A 14,545-nucleotide genomic window follows, 5' to 3' on the forward strand; every position below is an offset into this window, starting at 1 on the left:
TGCAGAGAGGCGTGTAAGACCACAACTCTGCTTCCTGGTCCCAACTCTGGATAGTCATATTTTGGGGGGTTTAATAAATTTGTCCATGTTTCTAGAAATGAGAGCTGCTCCATCCAAAGTAAAATGGCCTGCATTTGTATAGCGCTTTATTCAGTCCCTAAGGACCCCAAAGCGCTTCACACTACATTCAGTCATCCACCCATTCACACACACATTCACAGACTGGCAATGGCAAGCTACATTGTAGCCACAGCTGCCCTGGGGCGCACTGACAGAGGCGAGGCTGCCGGACACTGGTGCCACCGGGCCCTCTGACCACCACCAGTAGGCAAACATGGGATTAGTATCTTGCCCAAGGGAATTTGGCATGCAACCAGGAGGCAGCCTGGGATCGAACCACCGACCTTCTGATTAGTGGCTGATGCCGTCTCTCCTAACAAGACCAGGTTTCCTCCAGAAGGTTTGCCAATTATCTATGAAGCCCACATCGTTTCTGGGACACCACTCAGACAGCCAGCAGTTTAAGGAGAACATGCGGCTAAACATGTCACTCCTGGTCTGATTGGGGAGGGGACCAGAGAAAACTACAGAGTCCCACATTGTTTTGGCAAAGTTGCACACCGATTCAATATTGATTTTAGTGACCTCCAATTGGCGTAACCGGGTGTCATTACTGCCGACGTGAATTATGATCTTACTGTATTTACGTTTACCCTTAGCCAGCAGTTTTAATTTTCCTTCAATGTCGCCTGCTCTGGCCCCTGGAAGACAATTGACTATGGTTGCCGGTGTCTCTAGCTTCACATGTCTGAGAACAGAATCACCAATTACCAGAGTTTGACCCCCGGCGGGTGTGTCGCCGAGTGGGGAAAAACGGTTAGACACATGAACGGGTTGGTGGTGTATCTGGGGCTTCTGTTTAGGACTATGCTTCCTCCTCACCGTGACCCAGCCGCCCTCTTTCCCCAGCTGCTTGGGGTCTGCCGGGGAACAGCTAGTGGGGCCTACGCTATCTTCGGCTGCACCAGCTACAGGGGCCTGGCTAGCTACGGGTGAATGAAGGGTGCGAAGCCGAGTCTCCAATTCAGTAATCCTGGCCTCCAGAGCTGCAAATATGCTACATTTGTTACAGATTTCATTACTGCTAAAGGAGGCCGAGGAGTAACTAAACATCTGACACAATGAGCAAGAAAGTGCAGGAGGGACAGGAGAAGTAGCCATGGTGCTAACTAGTCGGCTATGAGCTAAGCTAAGCTAGCGAAACAGTACAGAGACAGTGAGTGAATACTTTGGCTATAAATTAGGTAGTGAGTACACAGAAAGTGTGCTTCGGATGAAGCACGTGAAGATTTTACTATGAAAAAAGAATGTATTTAAAAGTTGTTAATTAAATTGCTAAGCAAATAAGCTACTCAGAAACACGACTGTGTTTGAGCAGGAACAGGAAGTAATACTCTACCGCAGAGCGAGTGAACACCAAGTGACAGCGCCACCAAGAGTCAAACAAGACAAATCCAAGACTAATCTAAACCGCTAATCTCGTGGCGGTTTAGTTGGGATCATTGAGAATAAATAATTTATTTTTGGTAAGACCATCATTTTTATAGCGGCAACCCTTCCCATGAGTGATATGGGTAAACATTTCCATCGAGCCAGATCGCCTTCTACTTTCTTTAAAAGTGGGATATGGGATGTGGTCTGCTTCTCCCCACCCCAGGGAAGAGGATAACACCACTTGGGTCTGGGTGCAGTTTCCCCCTCCAGGGGCAAGGGTACCTAGACCCGGGGTATAGAGTACGCTTGGGGAGTGTGATCGTGTGTACAGCGTCTCTTTATGTCTGTCTCCACGTTGGGTGAGTGTGGAGTAAGTGCATATGAGAGCATGAGGGTGGGAATGGATGTTTGTATCTGTGTGTGCCTGTATGTCTGTGTCTATATGTCAGGTCGGGTATCAGACGCCACCTCTCTGGGGACATCTCAGGCCCTCCAAGGTATGGAGGCCTATCTCCCCCCCCCCCCTTTACTCTACCAGTGGCGGACTCCCTCAGACATCGGTGCGTTGGTGGTTCTTTGTGTCCGGGGATGGGCATCCAGGTACACACCGGCTCACTCCTTGGTGGCTGCTTGTCGGGGCCTGGAGCCTGGGGCTCGCTCGGGCCACTTCGGGGGTGGGGCGCCCTCGGCCTCTCGGCCTGGGGCTCGGTCACTCTGGCGCAGCTGGCTGCCGGCGGAGCTCACGGGCGCGTCACTGCAACCCCCCCTGGCTTCTGCTCCGCGGCTGCTGAGTGAGCCCTCATCTGGGACTCTCCTCAGCTCTTTCTGGGACAGTGGCGCGGCTGCCCCTCTGTTGGTCTTCCTTGGTCTCTTGTGTTCTGGGGGCCTCTGGATGTCTGGAGCCTTGATCTCCTCCATACCTGCTTCATGCCCTGGAGGACGGGGCTGTGGCCCCCCCACACCCTCTAGCAGATCATTACATGTAGGAACCATTTAAAAACAAGCACGTTCATGCTCACGGGTGTACACACGGGTGCTCACACACACAAACGACACCCTTTTTGGCTCCTACCTCAAAGCACACTGTGCGCTGTCGATCTTATGTGCTGCACAATAATGTTTAACATTTAGTAATTACTGTTATATTCCCATAGATCATCATGATGTTGTTTATTCTATTGCTCTCGTTTTCTTCTGCTTTTCTTTTTCTTTCTCAAACAAAACCTTCATTAGACTGTATGCTTAACTCTATCATGAGTACAAATGCAATGTGTGTAATAACATGATTAAAACTGTATGTTTAATAAATAGAATAAATGTTCAGTTAAATGGAAATTAAATGCCACTGCTCCAAAGCTTAATAAAAAGATAGAAAAGAATCAACATGATATAAAATGGTATAATCCCCACACTAGCTCCTTAGTTCCTTAGTATTTCTTGTGTTCTCGTTCTCAGGTTATGGTTCTGTGTTACTTCTGTTTAGTGTACAGCCATTTCTGTCAGTGTGTCCCTTTGTTCTCTGCCAACTGTATACCCTAGTCAAGTCCGGGTCTGTAATGCTTCCTGTTTTACTTTGAAAGTCTGTGTACTATGTCCATGTGTTGAGTTTTGCCTCCCCTTTATCTTGTCATGTCAGATGACTCCCACCTGAGCTCTACTCCTGTTTCACATTCCCTAATCACCTCAGTATGTATTTAATCCGTGCTTTTTCCCTGCCAGTTGTTTCATCCTCCAGGTTTGTTGTGTGTGTATTCTTTGTCGTCTATCTCCAGGTTAAGTCATGCCACGGAAAGAAAAAAAAAAGTGGGATATGGTTTAATTTAGTTAGATCTGCAAGCTTGAGAGAAACATTAATACCTAAATATTTCATATTTCCCGATTGCAGTGGTGTAGAGGAAGAAATGTGGAAGGAGCAATTAATCGGGAGGACTGTAGATTTTGACCAGTTAATTGAGTAATCTGATATTCTTGCAAAAGAGTTTAGCAATTCAATCACCCCAGAGAGATTGGTTTGTGAGTTTTGGAGAAAAAGTAACACATCATCCGCATAAAAGCTGATTTTATGAGATGTGATAGCCTTTATTTGTCAGTTGCAGGTCTTTTGCCCACAACCGAGATGACAGACCTTGCCGACCGTACATACAATACACAAACATCACATTGGGGAGACAGGTCAGGCTAGGTAGCGAGGACAAAAACATCGAAATATGTAACACAGAAGGATAATACAAGAATGCACAGATATCAACACACCACAGCACAAAACAATCCTATGATGCAAATTTGCAAAGAAAACACCAAGTGCATCAAAATAAACTATTTCCAGCAGTGCAATTCGAGTTCTAAGCATCCCAGAAACTATTGAGAAAAGTCAAACATGACTTATAAAAACACAGTATAGGCTTTTAAGGCCTACAAGTAAAAAACGACATTTTCCGTGAAAATGATGTCACTTCCGGTTTCGGGCAGGAAATGGCGGACATGCGATAGTTCGTGTTTACCTCTGTTTCAATGTGGGAAGTGTTACGAACAGCTGATTGGATCGGCAAAGCGTGTTTCTGGAATATTATGTTTTTGTTCATGCAAGCGCTTTTTATGCAATTTTTGCAAAGCTTTATGTGGAAGGAAACCGTGACCGAGGACAAGCTGATGGCATCAGATGTAAGTACAACTCCTCCAGTTTCATATGCAAAATAAATTATTGCGCTAGCTTACACGGTTCAGGTTCTACAGGGATTTAAAAATAGTTACACAAAACGGAGAGTGCTGCTCTGACCGGCTTTAAAGGGTTAACAATAACAATGTGTTGAATAATGACTTTAAAAAATAATATAAATAGTGTGCAAATACTGATAACAGTGCAAATGTTTGCAATATAAAAAATAAATCAAAAATGTAAACATCTATGTTTAGTGAGCTTTGCAGTGTTGCTCTGTGGTGCAGCTATGACACTGTAGCAAAGTTTACACACTATGTCTACTTTATCCACGTCTGACTCCGCCAACCCATAATGTTTCCACACCACTGAAGTTTTTTTTTTCCTCTCTTTTCAACCAACGGCAGTCACTCTCCTCTCCAAATAACTTCTGCTTAGCTTTCCGAGCTTCCCTCGGGTCCTCTTAATTGTTGTGATGCGTGTTCGAAATGCAGAGAGGTGCGCTCGATTTGCCACACGGAGCAGCGCGAAAATAAAGCACGGGGGAGGGGTCAATAAACGGCTCAGTCATTTTTAATGATCGTTGAAAGCCCAGATCGTAATCGTGATTAAAATTCAATTAATTGAGCAGCCCTATGTGTGCGTGTCCATAGTTCAGCTGAGACAGTGTCCTTCGCCCTGCCAGGCTAAGTAAACAGTCTTCCAGCCAACCCAGGTGGCCTTGCATGGAATGGGAAGGAACAGACTAAACACAGTCGTTATCAGGGTGTTTTGTTCAGCGCCGGCCTTGCAGCTGGCTTCAAAGGGGTATCCGCATAAGTGATGGTATTTTTTACTTTAGTGCGAACAGCTCATATGAATTTCAAAGCAGTTCTGCAGTCCAACACTGGTCTCTCAATCTCCCGTTGGAGAGCCGCGAGCTTTGCCATACTTGCGTTCTGTGATGTTGTCATTTCTTGTGCTCAAGGAGCCAATTTCTGAGAACTCACGGCAGTGTACCTCTCCGAGATGTCATCCAATTTGCGCCCAGAGATGTTCTTGCCTGGTTTTAGCAGGAGATTAATGTTTGCAGAATTCATATTTGATGGAAGTCTGTGTCATGGTCCGTGGTCCTGTGTCTGTGGAATGCGTGATGCTCGGGTAGCCACACCCCCGGGCTGGGCCATCACCAGCACACCTGCTCTCCATCCCGGTGATTACACGGAGATCCACTTAATCCGGCGCTGACGGATGCTCCACGCCAGTTCGTAGTCATCCCCACAGTGGTAACCAGACTTCCACGAAAAGTGTGCATTCTCTTCTGCTTGGAACTTTGTTTAACCTGCCTACTTCTGTCCAGGTTTCTACTCGGCGTCTGCTACCTGCCTGTCCTCCGGCTCAACTGGATCTCGCGGTGCTCACCTGGCCCACTCGCCATTCCACGGACTTCCTGCCCCCACGGACTGCCACACTTCCCTCCCGAGCTCCCACGGTTCCGTTCTATCGTAAGCCCCTACTCTAACTCAGTCCTGATATGTTCTCCCCGCTTCCTGGCTCCCTAGTAATCATCTCCCCTTTCTATTGCAGCCCCCCGCCGTCCCGATCCCGGCTTCCTCGTGTCATTGTTTCCCCGGATTTTTAGTTTCTGTTTTGCTCTCTACTTTCCCCGGGTCGCCTTTCGTTGTTTTATTAAAGTGTCTTTTTGTTAGCTCGGAGTCTGCGCCTGGATCCTTTCGTGCCCGCGCACCACGGCGCATGACAGTCTGCCCTTTTCTTTGATTTCCAACAATGTTCTGTAGAAAACTGGTGCTAGAAACGTCCAGAATTCTTTGTGGATTTCTGCAGGAAAGCCGTCTGGACCTGGAGCCTTATTATTGGGCATACTTATCAGGGCTTCCTGGAGTTCACCTGATGTCAGTGGTGAATCCAGTGCCATTGCTTGAGTGTCTAATAATTTTGGAAGAGTTATGTTGTCCAAAAACTGATCAATTTCTTTTTTAGATGGGTTTATTTGTGGTGAATACAACGTTTTATAGAAATCCCTGAAAATGTTGTTTATTTGTATCGGATCATATATTGTGTTCCCAGATGAATCTTGAACAGCACATATAGTTGTTTTTTCTCTATTTATTTTTAGCTGGTTTGCTAGAAATTGACCGGATTTATTACCATGTTCATAATTTTGTAGGCGTAGTCTTTGTACTAAGAATTTTGTTTTTTTTATCAATTATCTCATTTAATTCTAGTTTTGTTTTGCGTATTTTGTTCAATGTTTCCTGATCTTGGTGGGACGCGTAGGCTTCTTCTAGTGATTTGATGTTTTTTTCTAATTCCTGAATATTTTTGTTTTCTTTTTTCTTTTTATGTGATGAGAAAGAAATTATTTTACCTCTCATCACAGCTTTCCCTGCTTCCCATAGAACAGAAGCTGATGTTTCGGGAGTGTCATTATAGTCTAAATATGAAGTCCACTCTTTTTTAAAATATTTAATAAAGTCTTCATCTTTAACTAGTGATGTATTAAATCTCCAGTTTTTTCTTGGCGTAGTATTATTCTTGTGCATTAGTGTTAAAGATACAGGACCATGATCGCTGACAGCTATAGGATGAATCTCAGTGTCTGAAATGTCACTCAGCAGTGAGCTGCTGACCAAAAAATAATCCAGACGAGAGTAGGAGTGATGGACATGTGAGAAGAAAGAATATTCCTTACTGGTGGGGTGAAGGGAGCGCCATGCATCGCAAAGACCAAAGTCGCTCATATACTGTTTGATTATATTTGTGGACTGCCAATTACGCTGAGTTCCTGCAGTATTGAGCCTATCCATGTCTTCATTTAGTCCAAGGTTGAGGTCGCCTCCAAGAACAAGTGTGCCATCTAAGTGTTCAGAGAGTGCACTGAAAAAACCGTGAAAGAATGAGGGATCATCAACATTTGGACCATATACACTTGCAATACACAGCTTTTTATCAAGTATAGATAGTTTAATGATTAAGAATCTTCCCTCTGGATCTATAACTGTATCGAGTACTGTGAAATTAATATTTTTATGTATTAAAATTGCTACTCCCCTTTGTCTAGAATTTAAATTAAATTAATTTAAATGTAAATCCTTTTTTAAAATATTTCTTGAGATTGAGACAGGCATTAGAGCCTCTTAATGCGTGTTTTGTTTGGGTTTCCACCGGCGTGGTATTACCAAAAATAGAGAGGGCATAGCCAAACACAGGGGTCAGCAACCTTTAGGACCCAAAGAGCCATTTGGAGCCGGTTCCCACGCAAAAGAAAACTCTGGGAGCCGCAAATACTTTCTGACATCTAAAATGAAGATAACGCTGTATATATTGTTTTTTACCTTTATGCTTTGTGTGAACAACTAAGGTGTGTTGCTTATGAAATCCATGAAGTGTACAGAGAAAGTTACATTTTATTTATGTAATTAACACATTTTGAACTCTTAAAGAAATATAACAAAAGCAAAGACACCCAGCTGAACTACAATGATCCATGTAGCAAACAAAAACTGCTGTAAGCCACCCTTATATCGCCTTTGGGCTTTTGGAGCCTTGACCTGACTTTTAAAAAATAATAGAAAAAAAGCACTATGCTGCTGAAAAATGAAAAATTGATATTTGCAAAATTCTGCCTAAATATGTATTTTACCTGGTTAATGTGTGTGGCGGGGCGTGGTCTGCAGCGCCGCTGCAGGGGAGGCGGACGCACCTGAGCGGCACCCGCAATCACGCCTCGCCGCCTTTACGTCTGTGCCATCTATGCTGTTGTGTTGTGTTGGTATGTGTTGGGCTGTGAGGCTGAAAAGCTACAGCCGGCTGTATGCGTACAGCAACCGTGTTTTAAAAGTGGTCAATAAAGAGATGCTGAAAAGCGTGTTCATGCAAACATCGTCGGGTCTGCCGTGATATCTTTATAATGGGACTTCTGCTCCTGAACCTCAGGCGCACAGTGTCTGCAAATCAGGGCTGTACGAAGTCACTTTCATCTTTATGCAGGCAGCTTTACATCTGTCATCTTTGAGGCGCGAGCAGTGTTTTTTTTTAACATAGTTCACGGTGGAGAATAGTTGCTGACATAATGTGGATCCGAAGATCCATAATTGGCCTACCTGGGGTTGAAAGTCTCGATAAATGCATGGTGTTTCGGCGAGTATATCGGCTTCTTTGAGTGTGACACTTATTTTGAACGATGAAAAAATAATAGAATATAATTGTATTTTTATATTTCAATATCACAATAATCTTCCAATTTAGAACTACAAGTTAAAAAAGAACTAACATAAATAAAATACACTTCAGCTAAATACTTCTAATTTATTTTCCCAAACCACGCGGAGCCACAGTATACGGACTAAAGAGCCGCATGCGGAGCTGCAGCTTGCCGACCCCTGGCCTAACATATGAAGCAGGAAAAGACTGCCGTGTAATCCCTTTATTTCAACAAAGTAACTGTATTCTAAATACCACCTTTTTAAACGGTAACTGTAACGGAATGCAGTTACTCATGTTTTGTATTTTAAATACGTCACGGCGGTACATGTACTCCATTACTCCCCAACACTGGCTGCAGCTCAGGTAAAGCTAGCAGACAGCTAGCAGCTTAAACATGTGAGTTACAACATCATTCCAGCTGGTATGAAGTTTTTTATGAAGGGGGAACTTATCTATATAGATCAGTTTGTGCATCAGGCTGTAAACATGTCGATGCCTCTGCTGGACGGTAGTGAAACTGCAGGGTTTTTTCAGCCTGGATGCTAATGCTCGGTTTTAAGGTGCGATATGATCGAGTCGACAAACCGAACAGAAAATGTGCAGTTTTTTCAGATCACATCTCTATTTCTAAAAGTCACATTTGAAAAGTCAAACGAGCTTCCAGATGCTCCTTGCTGTGAATTATTCTGCTCCGAGTGCTTCCTCTGACCTGCAGATGTAGGAGGAAGATTTTGGCATCGCCACATAACTCACTCGTAATGGCTGCATGAGCGGCCGGTCCCTTTAGCGTGCTGAGGCTGCAGCGGGGTAATACAACGGATAACGCCGGCCCCTCTGAGCGCTGCAGCAGCAGGTGATTTGTAGCTCGGGGAGACTAATGAAGTGGTCGCTCTGCCACCCAGCTTCTTTTGCAAGATCAATTCGGCGTCAGGGCGCGTACGGCCGCCGCGCTTTATGAATGATGGAAACCTCCTCAGGCCATCCATATACCTGCATCACTATGCACTGCCCTGCTCCCCCTCCAGGCCCCCATGCTCCGGGAGGCAGGGATTCAGCAATCTTTCTTGTTTGGAGAAAAATGCATTACCCTTGGTCTGCATGGCTCTGCGGCCTCTGCCCAGCACACACGCGCTCCTCTCACCTGTCAGGGTCGCCACCATCGGCAGGAACGTTTTGATTGACTTGATGCGAGGCTCTCCGCTGTCCTTTGCCCATTTCTATCACAGGAAAGGTGTTCGTGAGCAGCTTTTAAAGCGTTAATGCATTATGCGATAGATGTTTTAATGAAAATGAGCTAAAGCAGTGAGCCGGGGAGCCGCGCTGGCCTTTGATCCCATCCAGTCTGGCTTTTAAAGCATCTGCTTCCGTAATGAGGAAGAGTTTACCGTCGCTGATGCAGATTCAGGAAATGAATTCAAAAGTTAATGGTGTATTTGTCCCGATGATTAAGAGCTGAGCCTCGTTCTTTATGACACTACTGATGAAACAGCCTCTGTGGAAGCAAAAAAGACATTTATCACAAGTTAGAACAATTATCCTAAAATACCCACAGGCTAATTATGCCTGTTTTAGGTGAGGGGATACTCAGAGCAGGCACTTTTAATGTGGTGGGGCTGATCTGTTATATACTAAAAGTAGATGCTTTTAATGTGGTGGAGCCAGTCTGCTACATACTCAGAGTAGGTGCTTTTAATGTGGCAGGCTGATCTGTATTTCAGCTTGGAAACTGAAAGGGAAAACTCTGGGAATGGGAAATTCTCCACGTTTGCTTCCTGTTTGGATTCAGATGAGGAGCAATGAGACAGCGGAGGATCTGGGAGAGAGGATGGCATTTGCTGTTAACTCCTCTGACTGATTGGTTTCCACTGGTTGTAAATCTGCAGTCAACTTCTTTCATAATAATTCGAGTGTCAATGTGAGGAGAGTCATCCAATTGAAGGTGATCGTTTCTCTCCCTCCTCTTCTTCGGGTCCTGGCTGAGAGGAGGAGATGAGCTGGAGGAGAGGTTAATGTTTTCTCTGAAGGTACAGCAGCTCTTCCACCAATCAGGATCCTCTCAGAATACTCCAGACTGTTGGATCGCTCGTGTCCAGCAGGTGTAAGGTTTTTACCTTAAAATACAAAGCACCTTGATGTGACTGTTGTGGTAGACTTTTTGGGACGTTTTCTCTCTGGTTCTGTTTGAATGATTGGTTTTTAATTACAGTCCATAAACACAAACATTGATTGTTGTATTTGAGATTTCACCATTGTTTCACGTTTAGGAAGTTCTGGATTCCTGTTTGCATTTCTTTATTCTGGAAGTCAGTCTGATTGCTAGTTTCCTTTTTGCCTTCATGGGTTTGCTGGTTTGTGATCCTGTGTTTTCATCCATTGTTATTGTAGATGATGTCTTCAGATGGTTTCTGTTCTGGTTCTGACTCCAGCTGTCACACTCATAACTCCTCACCAGCAGTATTTCGCTCTTCTCTCCACTTGTTGCCTGATTTTTAACCTGATCTGTGTGGTAGTGAGCAGCTCAGGCCTGTTTTTTGATGCTTACCTCTTACTAGCCTTTAAAGTCAAGTCATACTCACCTTCTGCCTTCATTGTTAGAAACTTGCCTGTGCCATTCACTTCTGGAGAAAAACACACCTGCACACAAGAAGCATCCAGGGACACCGAGTCACCTGTTGAGCTGTTTGAGCTCAACTGGTCTGACCTTGAAAGAAAAGTTGGGCTGGAGTGTTTGCAGATTCCTGATGTTTGGATTGGCCTTCCTCGGAGGACAGTCTTGTTATGGTGACTCCTCATCAGTTCCCTCATCTCTGTCTTCATGTTGATCACGAGCTTTCTTGTCTCTGTGTTTCACATTAATCTTTTGGTTATTTTCTGTTTTAGTTTGATTTAACTTCTTGTGTTATGATCCCACCTATGTTCCATTCAGTAATTCCCAGTCTCCATCTTTGCTCACTGTCCCTTTGTTGACAGAACATTTATCTGTGCTCCTCACACTTCTCTGATTTCTGTTTGATTCTGGTTTTAATGACTTTGTTTAATTTTTGGATTTTGAAGCAACAAATAAATGTGTTGCTTTTGTTCGTGCCCTGCATTTGGGTCCTCCTCTTCATGTTCCACTTCTAATCTACTGAATACTTCTGCTAAATAAAAGTTTTGACCATCCTCCTCATGAGTTAGTCTCCTTTACTGGTTTATTTGTTTATTTGCTGTTTTTGGCTCATGGGTAATGTTTAATAATCCGCCCTGTGACTAAGGGATGTATTAGGGCCCAAGTGCAAACTGGGAGTTGGTTCCACATAACCCTAACCTTAACCCTTTCTTCCATTTGTGCAACATCTCTAAAGTTAGAAATATCCTGTCTCAGAGTGACGCTGAAAAAGTAGTTCATGCATTTATTACTTCCAGGCTGGACGACTGTAACTCATTATTATCAGGAAGTCCAAAAAACTCCCTGAAAAGCCTTCAGCTAATCCAAAATGCTGCAGCAAGAGTCCTGACAGGGACTAGAAAGAGAGAGCAGATTTCTCCTGTTTTGTCTTCCTGTTAAATCCAGAATTCAAAATCCTGCTCCTCACATACAAGGTCTTAAATAATCAGGCCCCATCTTATCTTAATGACCTTGTAGTACCATATCACCCTATTAGAGCACTTCGCTCTCACACTGCAGGCCTACTTGTTGTTCCTAGAGTATTTAAAAGTAGAATGGGAGGCAGTAAATAAATGCATGAACTAGTTTTTCAGCGTCACTCTGAGACAGGATGTTTCTAATTTTAGAGATGTTGCACAAATGGAAGAAAGCAGTCTTACATATTTGTTTAATATGTGCACCGAAGGAATAATTTGGTCAGAAGTGGAACTCCATAATTATCCATCCATCCATCCATCCATCCATCCATCCATCCATCCATCTTCATCCGCTTTATCCGGGGCCGGGTCGCGGGGGCAGCAGCCTAAGCAAAGAGGCCCAGACCTCCCTCTCCCCATCCACCTCCTCCAGCTTATCCGGGGGAATACCAAGGCGTTCCCAGGCCAGCTGAGAGATATAATCTCTCCAGCGTGTCCTGGGTCTGCCCCGGGGCCTCCTCCCGGTGGGACATGCCTGGAACACCTCACCCAGGAGGCGCCCAGGGGGCATCCTTGTCAGATGCCCGAACCACCTCAGCTGGCTCCTTTCGATGTGGAGCAGCAGCTGCTCTACTCTGAGCCCCTCCCGGATGGCCGACCTTCTCACCCTATCTCTAAGGGAGAGGCCAGCCACCCTTCGGAGGAAGCTCATTTCTGCCGCTTGTATCCGCGATCTCGTTCTTTCGGTCACTACCCACAGCTCGTGGCCATAGGTGAGGGTAGGGACGTAGATCGACCGGTAAATTGAGAGCTTCGCTTTTACACTCAGCTCCCTCTTCACCACGACGGACCGGTGCAGCGTCCGCATTGCTGCAGCTGCAGCCCCAATCCGTCTGTCGATCTCCGGCTCCCTTCCAGTGGCGTGTCTAGAAAATTTTTGTTGGGGGGGCCAGGTAGGGGCACAGATTTGGAGAAGGGTGGCAGATGTAATTGGCAGATAATGTTTAAAAACAATTCTACCAACCGTTCACCATAATTCAATAACCCCATAAACCTAATAACCGAATGCGCTTTTAACTCTTATTAGAATTAGATTTTAACCACTACGGTGCAAAGTTTTTAGATACTGCGTTGATAAAGTACAAGAGATACAATCAGTGCTTTGTCAGTGTTTACTCAGCATTCAAGGACATCAATATTTGCATAGTATTTTTACTGACATATAGTGCACATATGTTTTGGGCAAAAACATTTTTTTTATATTAAAATACGAACATTTGTAACAAACAATTGACAAATTAGCCAGTTCCAATGCAAAACTTTATCTGCCTGTTAAAAAAAGAAGATAATCTTCTCACAAACTGGTGTTTGATTGTGAAACAGGAAAAAAGTGGGGAAACAACTGAAAAGACTAACATTTGAATAAAACCTGAAAGCAAGTAAATACTTTCTATGCTGCCTTATGGTAAACTTTGGTAATATTGATAAAGAACAACACTGGCTGATGATGAAATACAGTCAGCTGGCATGGTGACACTGCCAGTATAACCTGCAGGGATGGACTGGGACAGAAAATCGGGCATTTTGACTACAGACCGGCCCACCAGGTATTAAAGCCATAAAGACTTTGAATGAAAACAAATGCTGTTGTGACAGTGATGTACAGTCTTGTTGGTATATGTATGATTTCTATACATTTTACGTCAGATAAAAACTTTAGTTGTAAGATTTAGATAATTATTTAATAAAAGCTAGATATTTTAAATGAGAATAAGAAAGAAAAGTATTTCTTTGTGCCCCCCTCTCCCTGTTAATGCCCTACCTGGCCCCCTGGCAAAAATTTCCTAGACCCGCCCCTGCACAGTTACCAGCTGTCAGCTACTTAGAAAAGGATCCTGGTGTTATTTGTCTCTCAGAAACAGTTCATAACTTCCCTTCAACTCATTCATGTCACCTAAAAGGTAAACCTGTTCCTCCATCACCTGTTCAGCTCTGATGATTCAGTAAGGACATCTCCTGGTTTCATCTTCATGTTTCCCTCTCACCAGATAACCAAACCGATATCATGACCAGCAGGTTTACAGCTGTGGCTCCAGCAAACATCAGCTGATACTAGAAATTAATATTAAATAAATTCTGACAACAGCTGATCAAGCTTAAACGTGCTGCTGTTGTTTAGCGCGACATCTGCTGGTTTCCTCTTTCTGGCGCAAAGTGGGCGATAAACAAGAGAGAAAAGCCGATCAGCTGATCATTGATGAGTTTCATGATTGAAGTAGCAACAGGAGAGGGAGGGGGGGAGAGAATGAGAGAAGAAGAGGCAACTGACAGCGTAACGACACAATAACTCCAGCTTTGTGCCTTTTTCCATTCTAGCTAAAGTCCGGGACAAACTGCGTCTCTTCTCAGCTCAATACAAAACGTGTAATATTTTCTCTGAATGAGGGACCATTCCATTTTTTTAAGGAGCCGTTGGCAACTCTTTTTTTTTTTTTTTTTTTTTTTCTTCTAAATGACATCAGAAACAGCAGTATGCGACATTACGTGATGGCAGAGCTTCAGTTCATCCTTTGTCTTTTTTTTTTTTTTTTTTTTTTTTTTTTTTTAATAAATAGGACAGGGGGA

Source organism: Aulonocara sp. 'chitande type north' Nkhata Bay, linkage group LG1 (genome assembly GCF_057382095.1).
Source record: "Aulonocara sp. 'chitande type north' Nkhata Bay isolate Kocher_YH1m ecotype deep benthic linkage group LG1, A_spYH_male_GT1.1, whole genome shotgun sequence".
Taxonomy (NCBI): Eukaryota; Metazoa; Chordata; class Actinopteri; order Cichliformes; family Cichlidae; genus Aulonocara; species Aulonocara sp. 'chitande type north' Nkhata Bay.